The sequence below is a fragment of the Amia ocellicauda genome, chromosome 1 (genome assembly GCF_036373705.1).
Source record: "Amia ocellicauda isolate fAmiCal2 chromosome 1, fAmiCal2.hap1, whole genome shotgun sequence".
NCBI lineage: Eukaryota > Metazoa > Chordata > Actinopteri > Amiiformes > Amiidae > Amia > Amia ocellicauda.
The window spans coordinates 56,176,371-56,188,976 of record NC_089850.1 but is presented as its reverse complement, the minus strand read 5'-3'; the positions used below and the strand labels follow the sequence as shown (position 1 = coordinate 56,188,976).

General features: G+C 42.4%; 1 long non-coding RNA gene across 1 annotated transcript; it reads left to right on the top strand.

Annotated features, from left to right (window-relative positions):
* Positions 1-5,482: 5,482 nt before the first annotated feature.
* LOC136759461 (uncharacterized) lies at positions 5,483-12,441 on the top strand. Its single transcript, XR_010820111.1, has 8 exons — positions 5,483-5,526; positions 6,079-6,124; positions 6,444-6,506; positions 7,294-7,335; positions 7,876-7,971; positions 8,538-8,600; positions 8,736-8,808; positions 10,543-12,441. It is a non-coding gene; the product is annotated as an uncharacterized LOC136759461 (long non-coding RNA).
* Positions 12,442-12,606: the final 165 nt, after the last annotated feature.

Below are 12,606 nucleotides of genomic sequence, written 5' to 3'. Positions count from 1 at the left end.
GTTCCTGGTATACATTCTTAACTTGATGACTTTATTCTGATTAAGCTGCCAACATTATTTCCCTTGAAACTGCCCTCAATAACCAGGACAGTGTTTTAAGATTAAAACTGGCTCAACTGCTGGTTTGATCCATATTCTGCTTATAAACTATTATGAAGAATGAGTTACAGGGCTAGACCAATTGAAATTTGGACCGACCAATGAATCAGAGCTGTACCCAATCGTGTTTTGATATATTAATAGTACAATAAAGTGGCCTGTAACAAAAAACTAAACCTTGATAGGGAAGAGATTTGTACTCTCACCATGATGGGGTGGTCAAAGATTTGGTCTGGTCTAGCCACCAGTTAACCGCAGTATAAATAAAAAAGATAAAAGAAGTATAAGAAAGAAACCGAGGCAGATTTACAGATGCGTTCCCACCCAGCAGACATGACTGGTGGTAAATGTCTGGCCTTGAAGACATGCACGCACCCCGACGAGATCTGTGAACGCCAACAACTGCCGAAATTGTGACAAAACCTTTCAGCCGACGTGGGTGAGAGAGGCAAAGGCACTGAAACAACAGCTAAATGCAAACCTCTCCAGTGTCGCAAGCGTTCGTCCTGCCCCATTCTCAGGCTCATTCACAAGCGCACTGAAAATGTAAATTGCCAAACAAAACAAAAATGGCAATACGCAATGGAAGTCCTTCAGAATCTATGGGAGGCACTTCAAGCATGAAGAGAGAGAGAGAGAGAGAGAGAGAGAGAGAGAGAGAGAGAGAGAGAGAGAGAGAGAAATGCTTATGAAAAACAACTCAACCTTCCCCCTCATTCTCACTTTCCCCCCAAACTGGCCAAGACCCCAGTGGTCAAACTAAGTTGTTACTCCTCTCACAGGGCTCCCGGTGCTGACAAGCTCTCCCAGCCTGGAGCTGAACTACACAACAGGGAAGGATGCGTGCCTTTCAAGTGAGGAGTGAGGGCTGAGGAGTGTTTGGGAGAGGGGGTGGAAACAGCAGTGAAAAGAAAGGCGTTTGGAAAAGGGAGAGAGTGTTAGAGAGAGTTTTCTTTACTCAGTCGAAAAGAGCGAGAGAGAGAGAGAGCGAGAGAGAGAGAGAGAGAGAGAGAGAGAGAGAGAGAGCACTTGATGGGGAGAGAAAAAGAGAAAGATAGGGGAAAAACAAAAAAGCCACATGGGAACTGTTACTGAGAAAATGTATGGGCTCTCAAACAAAAGTGAGATGTTTAATTATGAGTCTGACATTTGGACTCTCCATTGAAGCCCTGAGCTGCACTCTCGTTGGTTTAGTTAGGGAGTTTTCGGTTGTAAAGTCGGGGAGGAGAACAAGGACGGGGAAGAGCTGAAAAGAGGCTCTCGCTTTTGTTCTACAGCCAGTTCCCATTTACATTTTTTAAACCAATTTCATCAAGTGAGGCCTTTGTCTTCCCTCCGTTCCAGCAGTTCTATGTGGTTGCCTTTTTTTGGGGGGTCTTGTTTTGTTTTTGCGATGGTGTCTTTTCAGGTCGCCGGTCTACAACACACACCTGCTGTTTGGGATCGAACCAGCTAATGAACAGAGATGCATCGATAACGATGATGTTGTCAACACATTGTGCTCAGACAGGATTACAGGTTACTGATCAAGCTAGAATAATTCTAGAACAGATATTGAACAGAAAATAAAAATACATGTTAAGACCGTGTTTACTATGTAATTGTCTTCATGTTTTTAAACTCCGGTCCTTAAAAGATAATAATAATAAAATGATAATAAGAAATAAGAAAATATACACATCAATAACTAAATAAGAACTTAAGAACCTTGTCAATCCTCTAAACACTAATTTCTGCCCTTCAGGAATTCCTGTTCCTATTACCAGTTCACCCTCTAGTGTCTGTAAAGTGTCTTTGGACAAAAGCATTTGCTACACAATTGATTATTATAATTATGATGACGATACTGATGATGAGATTAGTGGACGTTCTTTAATTTGAGACGATCTAGATATTTATTTGAAATAAAGGCTCGTGAATTCCACTATTCTTGCACAAATCTTTTATTAGTGATATCCACATCCCAACTGAGATTTGAGATGTATTTAGTGAAGACTGAAATGTATCCATAAACCCACACACTGTAGACTCCAAATAGTTCTGACCTAGATTCTTGTCAGCTAGTTCAGATAGACGTATTCTTGGCCTGAGCTTGCATTGATTTGTGACTGACTTGCAGAGGTGTTATCTTGGTCAGATTTGAGATTGGATTTGAGTGACCTGCTTGATCTCGGCACGGCATGGTTGTCAGCTGGTATGAGACCCTAAATCCCTCCACGTGCTTCCCAGTACAGTTGCATTGCACCACATATCCATGTTGTGTGCTTTTGTATTGTGTGGTGTTGCATACTGCTGTCCATTGCATTGTATTGATATAGCTACGATGGCTTCCTACAACTACAAAGAAAAGCCTTGAAAATCAAATCAAATAACCAAACACATGTAATAATGCTTGTTGTTGTTGTTAAAAAAACACAGCTCTGCTCCTTTAAACACAGGCCAGTCCCACCTTCATCCTCTGCTTCTGTCAGTCATATGATCGCACACACATCGTCGTCAGAGGAGCGCCAAGCTCAGACCGCCGCCTCCAAACAGAGCTGCACACAGGCAGACGCACAGCGGCCTGCCCTGCACATCCCCACAGACATTTATTACCATCTTATTATCTGAGGACCATGCTGGGTCAGAGGATCACAGTGTTCTTATGCCATTGTGTTCCACACGCACCCTGGGTTCAGATCAGCCAGTTAACGGGGCCCTCGTGATTTACCTGCCTATAGGGCCACCATTCTCAGTCATTCAAAGACAGGCAATCCATTCATTTTGCTGTTAACATCCCATAAGTGGACTGTTCTCCCAAGTGCTTTAAGGCACTATTTAAGTGAGGCTGGTTGTAGGCAAAATAGGAAAGGAAAACATTGCTCAACAGCTGACAGGCAGTCCTTTCATTAACACTCATTAACACATCTCAACGCTCCAGAGATACTGGTTGGATAAGCTTGAGGAAGGGCTGTTTCGCAATAGCGGATAAACGTTACTGGGGTCAGGATTTGGTCAAAGTGGAGGCCCACACAGACTCACACACTTTGAGATTTGAGGGGAGCTCCGGAGGGACTCCATCTCCACCTCTGCAGCAGAACGAGTGAAAACATCAGCGCTGGACAACAGGGAGTGCCCATCTTTGAGAGCTTTCTCCCATTGGTAACTTTCCCTTGTCACAGGGATAAAAGGAGATAGTGGGTTGCAGTGTTGCTAGAAGCCGTTACACCCAGCACTAAAAACAAGAAGACATGTTGTTTCAGATAAAAGTCCTGACCCGAGCGCTGCGGCACAGAAGTCCACTCTGACAACATCCATTCTGCCTCCGGACAAAAGCTGTGTTAATCCCCTCAGTTCAGTGGCTATTAAATTGTTCTCCGAAACGAGCCGCAAATAAAAGATCAAATTTGTTTTTGCCGAGAGAAGGCCTAAACTTTGCCCGTAACCCCCATCCATAAAAAAATAATACTCCTCTGTGTCCAGCTGCTCTGCCAAGAGGAGAGCGTCCCACTGGGTTTGTTTTGCTGGCAGAGAGGCCGTCTTCACTTGGACGGTTCTCAGGGGATGTAACAAAACAAGGTTGGACAGTATGTGTTGTTTTGGTGAACTGGACCTTCTTCTCTGAAAAGTCAAGGATATCTTTTAATTGTATTTAATTTGTTTCAGGAAATCATCAATGACATTCCACACAATGTGATTTTGGTTATTGTTTAGAGGTTATAATCACCAACACAGGAAAAGCACATTGCAGATTCATTTCAAAGATATTTCAGAAGCAATGCATTCTCAGAAGACTTTGTTTCATGGCTGCATTGCTTTAATGACCTCAGTACCCTGCTGTAGAATTAAGATTCAAGACTTTGAAGACTGCTTTTGTGACAGATAATGGATCTACACTACTTTCCTTGAGAACTGAGCAGTAGGTATTGAATGAGCCTCGCAGTGAGGAAGACTGAACAGTCCTTGTGTAACGCGTCCCTCGCCCCGACCCAAACCACACAGGACAAGAACAGTCTCTAGTGTTACCACAGGGCCCTCTAGTGTTGGCTGTTAGCACATACTTACTGCAGGAGACAGCAACTTTATGTGTTTATCTATATTTTTAATAAGTGAGGCTCTGTTGTCCACATATGAGGGCAGTATTTTCAACCATAAATGCTGCTGTTATTCTCTATATTGCATTTTGTCGCCTAAAAACACTAGGTAAGGTTATTTTATGATACCAGATGAACACACTTGCGTACTTTTATTGGCCAGCTGTCTCTCGTTGGTGCCTTTCCTTGATCACAGGGGATACGGTGAGAGCGTCAGTGGGTGACTGAGTGAAGGGTGGTCCTTTTCCGCTGTGGTGCAAGCATACCTCCTGCACGTCCTCTGAGTTCTGCCCTTGATCCACTTGTATCAGCCCAAACCCCCTCCCAGGATTGTAACGCTGTCCTCAACCCTGACTCCGAACTCTAACCTAAGCAGTAATTGGTGTAATCCACTGCAGAAGTCCGAGGAGATACACGTGGTCTTCATACTCCCCCTCGTTAAGGAGAGCAGCCATTACTGTACAGTGAGGCCCATGGCTTCTTCTTCCATTTGTTTGAGGCACACTTCCACCAGCCAGTCCCTCACGAGCGAGGAGATCCGCCCGTGTGAAGAGAGGGTGGCTATGTCAACATGCGGCCAGCCAGTGTTTGCTCTGCTGTTTATCTGAATCCAAGCATGCAGCATTTTTTGCATCTATCTGGGGCTCCAGTGCGCAGATTTGTTTGAGGAACCCACATGCCTCTGAGCAAAACGCGTTGCGAAGTTGAGCGAGAGGAGACATGCAAAGCTGCGGGCGGGACACGTCCACCGAACCTCGGCTGGAGCTTTCCATCTGGGTAGGTGTCCCAGCAGAGCAAATATTGAGATTAAAAATAAACAAGCAGCATCTTTGTTGGGATTCTTTATATTATGGATTCCTGAATAGTTCATTTGGTTTCCTCCAAAAAACATCAAGAATTTCAACTGTTTTTCAAGAATTTCAACCACATTTCCTTTAACTTCTCATACACACTCTGCACTCCATAAAACGCCCACACAGGGGCCCCTCAGCAAACCTAAACCTAATAATAATCATATTTTCCTCCCTCGGCACCTATTTCTAAGGATGGGTTATGCAGGCATCACCTTCTGCAAATCCACTAGGGAATCCTTTGCTTTTGGCAAGGACCAGGATCATTTGGAGATTGATGGTTTTGCATTTAGTCATTTGTTTATATGAAAACCTGCTACAAAAATATGTACATTTGAACAGAGCCTTGAAGGAGTGAAAGGTGTGCTGTTTTTACTGTGGGAGGTCTCAGAAATGTAAATGAGAGCCATAGATTAATCTTGGCACAGTGCTTACACTAACATTTCTTCTGCAATCCCACGAGCATCACCAAAGCTGAAGGCTGCTGCGTTGTCCAGTCCACAGTAAGTCGTCCCTCGTCTGGGCTTTGACACCCAAGGTATTATTTCAATATGGCTTTCTTTGAGAGATGGACCTTTATCAATTTCTACAGTCAATTTGTGGATATTTTCTATATTATTGTTACATTTAAAATAACTATTTTGGGGCGGGGGGATTTGTTCATAACGTCAAACGGAGTGTATGAGAGCAGATAGATCTGACGACACAGAAAGAGATGGTAAGATAGAAAGAACATAATTAGGTTAAAGGTTTACAATTAATCTTCTCTAAATGGTTCAAATATAGAAGGGTGAGATGGGGGATGGAAAGTTGAGTATTTAACAACTTACTGAGCACTGAACCACAGGACTGAGCTGTAATTGAATGAGAATGGAGAACATGACAGCAAAGGAAAATGTAGAGCTGTCCTGATATGTAAATATTACAAATATGATGTCCAAGGTGTACCAAAAGCGTATTGAACATCATAGTTGAAAGACAAAAAATAGTATGAAAGAAAATTAGAAGATCTCACTTTGCTGCGTTATTGTTAAGTGTTTACTGCCTTCCTTTAGATCATGCATTTCCAGATGAAAGTGCTACTCATAGGAGCTTTCGTAGGTAAGGATTCGTTTGTTTGGTTGTTTGTCTTCTAAATGTTTTGACTATTTTTGTTTTCAAAGACTCTCTTGATGCAAGCACATCCTGTTGAGTAGCTATACAGCTTTAGCAATATTATATTAAGAAAATGTCTAGAAGGCTACCCAGAAACAAAACAAGAAACGCTACAAACTCGCAAATTAAACATTCCCCAGAACAGGATTGTGTCATATAGAGAAGTGTTATATTCCTGCTAGTAGTACCAGACACAGCATATCACACAAGATTTTCCTGAAATATTATATTGACGTCTGTTGATTTCTCCTGTTCTTTCTTACAGCAATAGCGTTGGGTGCATTACTACCTACCGACAAAGCAACCACGAAACGTGTCACTGGCACTGGTAAAAAAACAATTGTAGCTTCTTCTTCTTCTTCTTCTTCTTCTTCTTCTTCTTCTTCTTCTTCTTCTTCTTCAACCTGACCATACAATCCTCAGTTCCTATCCTGCCTCCAGACACACCTAGGTGATAACATTTGTTCCAACAAGTCATGAATATGGAGTAGAGATGACACATTTGCATAACCGGGGAAAGATGCTCCTCAAAGTAATAAAACATATAAAATTAAGCCCCACAGGCAGCTTTTCCCACTGAATCCACTGTTGATTTATGTAATCATACAGCATAATCATTACGAGCCCTTTTGAACATCTCCACTCCGCTGCTAGAATCCGGCCACCTGAATAAAACACGGATTACTTGACAGGAGGTACAGACGGGGCTGAGGACAGAGAGAAAGGAAGGCAGGCTTTCTAATGAGAATCAGTATTTTACCAGCTGCATCTCACAGAGAAGAGCTTCTCACAATGCATTTGGTAATAAGGTCACACTTTGCAATAAACTAGTCTGTTTTTCCTTAAAGTTTCACAGTCGGTTTAGAGGACCACAGTGGAAATTGTCTGTTTCTTTCATGAAGGTTATGTGCTGTTTATACTGTGGTTCAGTCCTTGCTTTGTGCCGAGATGGGATCAGCTGCAATCAACTCATTTTATAGGAGGCTATTTCACACAGACTATACCCATTCAGTTCCTCTACTGCACTTTCTTGTCCTTGCCTCACAGATATTAGAGAGCTGGGTGTTGTGTATTATTATTATTTTTATTCAACCATCTCTTGATTTTAATTTCAGGTACAACTTCCCTCATTGGAGCTGACTCTGGCAACAAGACAGGTCATTTACACTGCTCTATCTTCCATTTGAATAGGATGCTGTTATTAAAACTATACAGGTTCTGTAGTCTGAGAAAGACAAGGCTTATTCTTGGGGGGGTGTTTTGTATTTTGTATTTTTTGCATTTGCTCTTTTCCCTCAAATTGGAGTCACCAACTTCTCACGGCTATGGTCCGTGTATTTGCACAGGAGAGATGAAACGATATAAACTAATCTTGTGAAACTGGCAGAAGCAGGTTATCTGCTTCTTGCACACTGTTAGTCTACAGTGCAAATAGCAGAGCATAAAGCATCAGAGGGAGGAGTAGCTGATCCAGCTGATGACATCACAAGAGGCCATGGGAGGGTCACTGTTCTGGATACACCCTAGCCAGCATCCAGCTTACCCAACCCCAGTGCTCGGTCAATTGTACCAGTACGGTCATTATATTTCTAATTGCAGGGAATTTAGAGTATATTCATTTCATTTCAGCAGATTTTGGACCTCTGTGAGGCATGCTGCCTGATCATTACCTTGTTATTCTTGATTTGTTTTCACAGTCATGAACTCCACTAACATCGCATCTGGAAATGGCACAAACCAAGGTGCTAATCCAGGAAAGGGAGCTGCTTCCACTACCAAAGTCCCCACTAAAGGTCAGACAGAGCTTTCTATATGATTGAAACTCATACATACCATTGAAAGAGTATAATATCAAATATCACGGGAGAGAAAAAACACGAGAAGTGCAGGGAAGGGAGGTTAAATGATGATGGGCACGGTAAGGTGTTTTAAAACATGTCACGAGGCGAAGGTGAATATATGGAAAACCCATAGGAAACCATGAGAAAACTGTCCAATCACCGCTGACCTGTACAGTAGTGAACGTTTAGAAAAAGTGTGCTTAGTATTATAGCACCATGGCATCTGAAAAAGCAGGTACATTTTGCATTAGCAAATACAATATATTCTAGTTGTTTGCATAGAAAAAAAAACAGAATGAGAGCAAAGTTTAGAAAGAAACCAAGACAAAATTGCACAAGGCTAAAAAACACACTTCGTGATCTGTGCTGGCAATATCCCACAGGACACAATCACACAACATCGACATATTCTCTGATAAATCTTTCTCCTGCACCATCACCAAACGATTGAGTGCAAACGGCAGAGTATTTTCATGGCAAGAAAAAATAGTTACGTATCGCTTTCCTTCCTCTTGCAGCTGGGACGCCTACAGCAAACACAACTTCTGGAAGTGAAAATGGTGTTTGGATTAATGATCCCAGTAAGTAAGCAAAACAGTCACCAATGACCTGGCCGTTGGCGAGGTCATGGCGTATGTCCTGGGTCATAGTCTTTTCATTTACTGTTTTTGTGAAAAAGTACAGGACCGCCCATTCACTCCTTCCTTCTTCCACAGTTGTCTTCTTTGCCCTGGTGTGGAAGATCTTTATCCTGACTGCCCTAGGCATGGCAATATGACCCAGCAAAATGTGAGTGAGGCTTCATTTATTAAACCTGTCTCGGTTAATTAAATTTGAAAAGCTAGAGCTTGGATAGTCAGTCCCCTGTTTTGCACACATTTTCCCTAGCTCCTCAAATATCATGAACTGGTAGCTGTATCATCGAGCTATAACTTTCAGACCTTGAAGAAATGTCAGTGTATTGAAAAACAAATAAAAATCATATCATATACATATTGAATTGAATCAAACATTGGATCCACCAGCTGGCAGAATACTACAAACCTGTCTCAGTGGTGGCTTAATTTGTCTTAAATTTCTTCTGCTAATACATGTAACAGCTGTGATATACAGGTATATAGTGGTTATTAGAGGGTAGGTCAAAATTCTGACTTCATCCAGGCCGTGGTCTTCAGTAGACCACTGTTGTCTGTGTCTTTCTCTGAATGAACACCATCGAGATGTTCTAGAGCACATTATTATTGCTGTCGCTCCTTCTCTTGTTCTGCCTCGTGGTCTTGCAGTTGGATCGGGCCCAGTTCCTACGCGAGGCTCTTGCGGAGAGTTCAACGGGAGGAAAACAGTTGGCAGGAACAGTAATTTCTATAACTAATTACATAATTATCTCCAGTGCACCAACCACTCCAGTCCGTGGAGGATATGTGTCAATCTAACAGGAGCCCTCTCTAATGACTTGGACAGGGATTATTAATCACTGGAAAAACAACAACAACACGTTGGTCAGATACTGCAGGAAATGAGAGGAGGGGAGATAGGAGAGTGTGAGGACAGTACCGGCGAACAGTCAGCAGAGAGTGACCACTAAGGGTGACGGGGATGTCAGAGGAGACGATATGGGGCGGAGGGGAGGACAAGGAGCTGAAGCTGGGCGAGAGAAGGGGTAGGCCTGACGTGAAGAGAAACTTGAAAAGTGAGGCACGCGGCAGAGTTTTGGGTGAGGTGGAGAGGGTGGGCTGCCGGTGCAGGGAGAGGACTGCATTCTGGGAGAAGAAATAAACTCCCAAGTCCTGTGTGTAATGCAGCAGAACAAGAGAGTGCGTATGGTTCAGATGTGGACTCGGTGGGAAGAGAGAGAGAGAGAAACTTGGAACAAAATAAATAAATAACAAAACAAAAAGCCCAGGCACCCCGGGCTGCCCGCTCGTTGCTATGGCAATCCCGCTCTCCCCCCCGGGCAGCGAGCCGTCGAGCGCCCCTGCGCCGGCGCCGCCACGACACCCCGGCATATTGCAAGCGCGCGAGCGGGGGCGAGGTGTGGGATGAAACGGTTGCGCTGGCGTTCAGATGCGCCTTCATCCCGGAGCCGACAGCCCCACGGTGACACACGCGAAGGAACAGAAGAGGAAAAGCAGCCGAACCACACAGACAAACACAACAGAAAACACTGCGGATTCGGGGGAACGGTGTGAAGGATTTTAGCATCGTCTGTACTTACAGATGTCACAAATGCATAGAGGATGGTTTTAGTGCGGTGAGGGATAATGGGACATTCAGGCAAATATAGGAATGGTTAATTTTTAAGTTGGTGCAGGCGTGTATATATTTTGATTTGCCCTAGAATTCAGCTGAGGGATGGGATTTCCTGTTTAACCAATATTAGTGTGAGGCCAAGTTTCAAATTTTGTAACAATTGCTCAGCCTAAAAATAGGTCATATATAGTTTCAACACTTTGTTATGAATATAATAGGGTATTCATATATACCTCAGCTCTTATCTCATATATTCTTTGGGTTTGTTTTCAGGCACTGGGAGACGATTGAATTCTACAGGTCAACTGCGTTCAACAGAGAAGGCAGTGAAAATGTTAGAAGGAAACAACCTATATTTGATTGTACATGGAAATCAACTAACGATAGTCATTTAGGATATTTTTTTCCCCATCCGGACATCCTTAGTAGATCTGTCCGGCTGTTAGGATTTCATTTATTTGATCCATACTATTATTTCCATACAGCTAAAAGTCAAAACAACACGATTAATTTTACTCATTCTTTTGAAAAAACTAAAAACACAACCGGCACTGAGGAAAATGAACATGATGGGCCTGTAAGACAAATACTTAGTTCCATAAGTACCCCCATACTTAATTAATTAGATGGGCAATTTGCCCATCAGGGGAAATCCAGCCTTTTGATGATTACGTCTTGGCAGATATGAATTGCTTAAATGCTCTACTTAATGAACTTGTACCAATCATGTTTATTGCCGATTTGAAGACAAGTATCTCTCGCCAACCAAGATTTAGGCTTTAATTAGAGTCATTGGCCGAGGTGAACTTAATCTCCTGGTTATTTCAATTCCAAAGCATAGATTGAGAGATCCTAATTTGCAGCCACAGGTGGGGCTTCCTTTGCAATTGATTTTACTGGGATGCGTATGTGCAAACCCCCCAAAAACATCCCCAGGTGCTTCTCAGACGATTACCTTGGTCCGTCGTGGTCATTAGACACCGCACTGCCTTCCACACAGCTGGGTTTCAGTCCTGGTCCGAGTCACCTCTGCAGTGAGCCAGTGCGGGTCACCCCTGTCTCCCCTCCGTCTCTGTGTTCGGGAGGAAAGCAGTTGCAATCACTTTTTGACAAGCACCTGCGACCAATTTCCAATCCCCCAGCACATCACGAAGCAGCCCTTTTTGTGCCCCAGGATTTGATCGATATTAGTCATTTCTCAGTAAAAAATGTAAAGCAATGGCACACAGAACGTTACCAATGCGCTTTCTGTTGATTTTTAAAGTCTGAACATTAATGCGTATGCTTTATACTGACTACAAATTGTTTTAGCACTTTTATGAGCTTTGTTTGCTTCCACTGCAAGCTTTCTCTGGGCCCGGCATACCTGGGGTGCATGGGTAAATACAGCGGGGGGGTGAATTATTAAAAGATATTACTGCAAGAGACGGTGCTGAGGCTATTTGTGCTTACAGTGAAGCCGACAGCTTGTGTGGGTCTACGGAATAAAAATATAACACTTTAATTTCTGCCTTGTTAATAGTAGGCCTAAGTTGGGGTGTTAGAAAACTTCAGAGGAGCAAGAATACGTTTTCAGCTCAGTCTAGTTTTGTTGGAATATGTATCATAAGCCCTTAGAGTAATTGACAGATAAGTGCATAGACTAGAGGGGCCAACGCTCGGCCTATTGCTCGTACATTATCCCTTATGAGATTTTTCACTAAGGCATTATGCTATTATGCTAAAGTACTTTTTACATCCTGGTAATTTAAATGCAATCATCAGTGCATCATTAGCTAGTTAGCACTTGGCATTTACATATACTGTTTATGATGCATCTGTGATTAAATACGGATAACTTTTTTATTATTATTATTAGACATAAGACTATGATATTCTTAAGATGTTTTTGCCTACACTAAGTTTAGTAAGAAAATTACAATTCTTTTCCCCAAAAGATCCACGGGAAGCTTAGTACGGTGAAAATTATTCTATAAATCATGCCGAACTTTAATTAATTATGCTGTATCCTTTAAGCAAACACAAAATAACTGTTGGTAGATTACCAATTATAAATGTACAGCAGTAGTCTGACCAAAAACTTAAAAAACTGCTTATTATATTCTATTCTTTATTGAGTAAAATACAACAAGATGTAGTCTATTGGAATAAAATGGCAACAATGCTGAAAAACAACTTGTATCTGTGTCTTTTTTCACCATCCTTTAAGAGTTTAAGAGACCTGTGAGTAACATTTGAATTTATTAAATGGCAAATAAAGAGAACACTTTACAATAAGTGCTTGTAATTCCAGTGCACCATCTGTATTCTTTAAGAAACACATGATTTCCTTTAGAG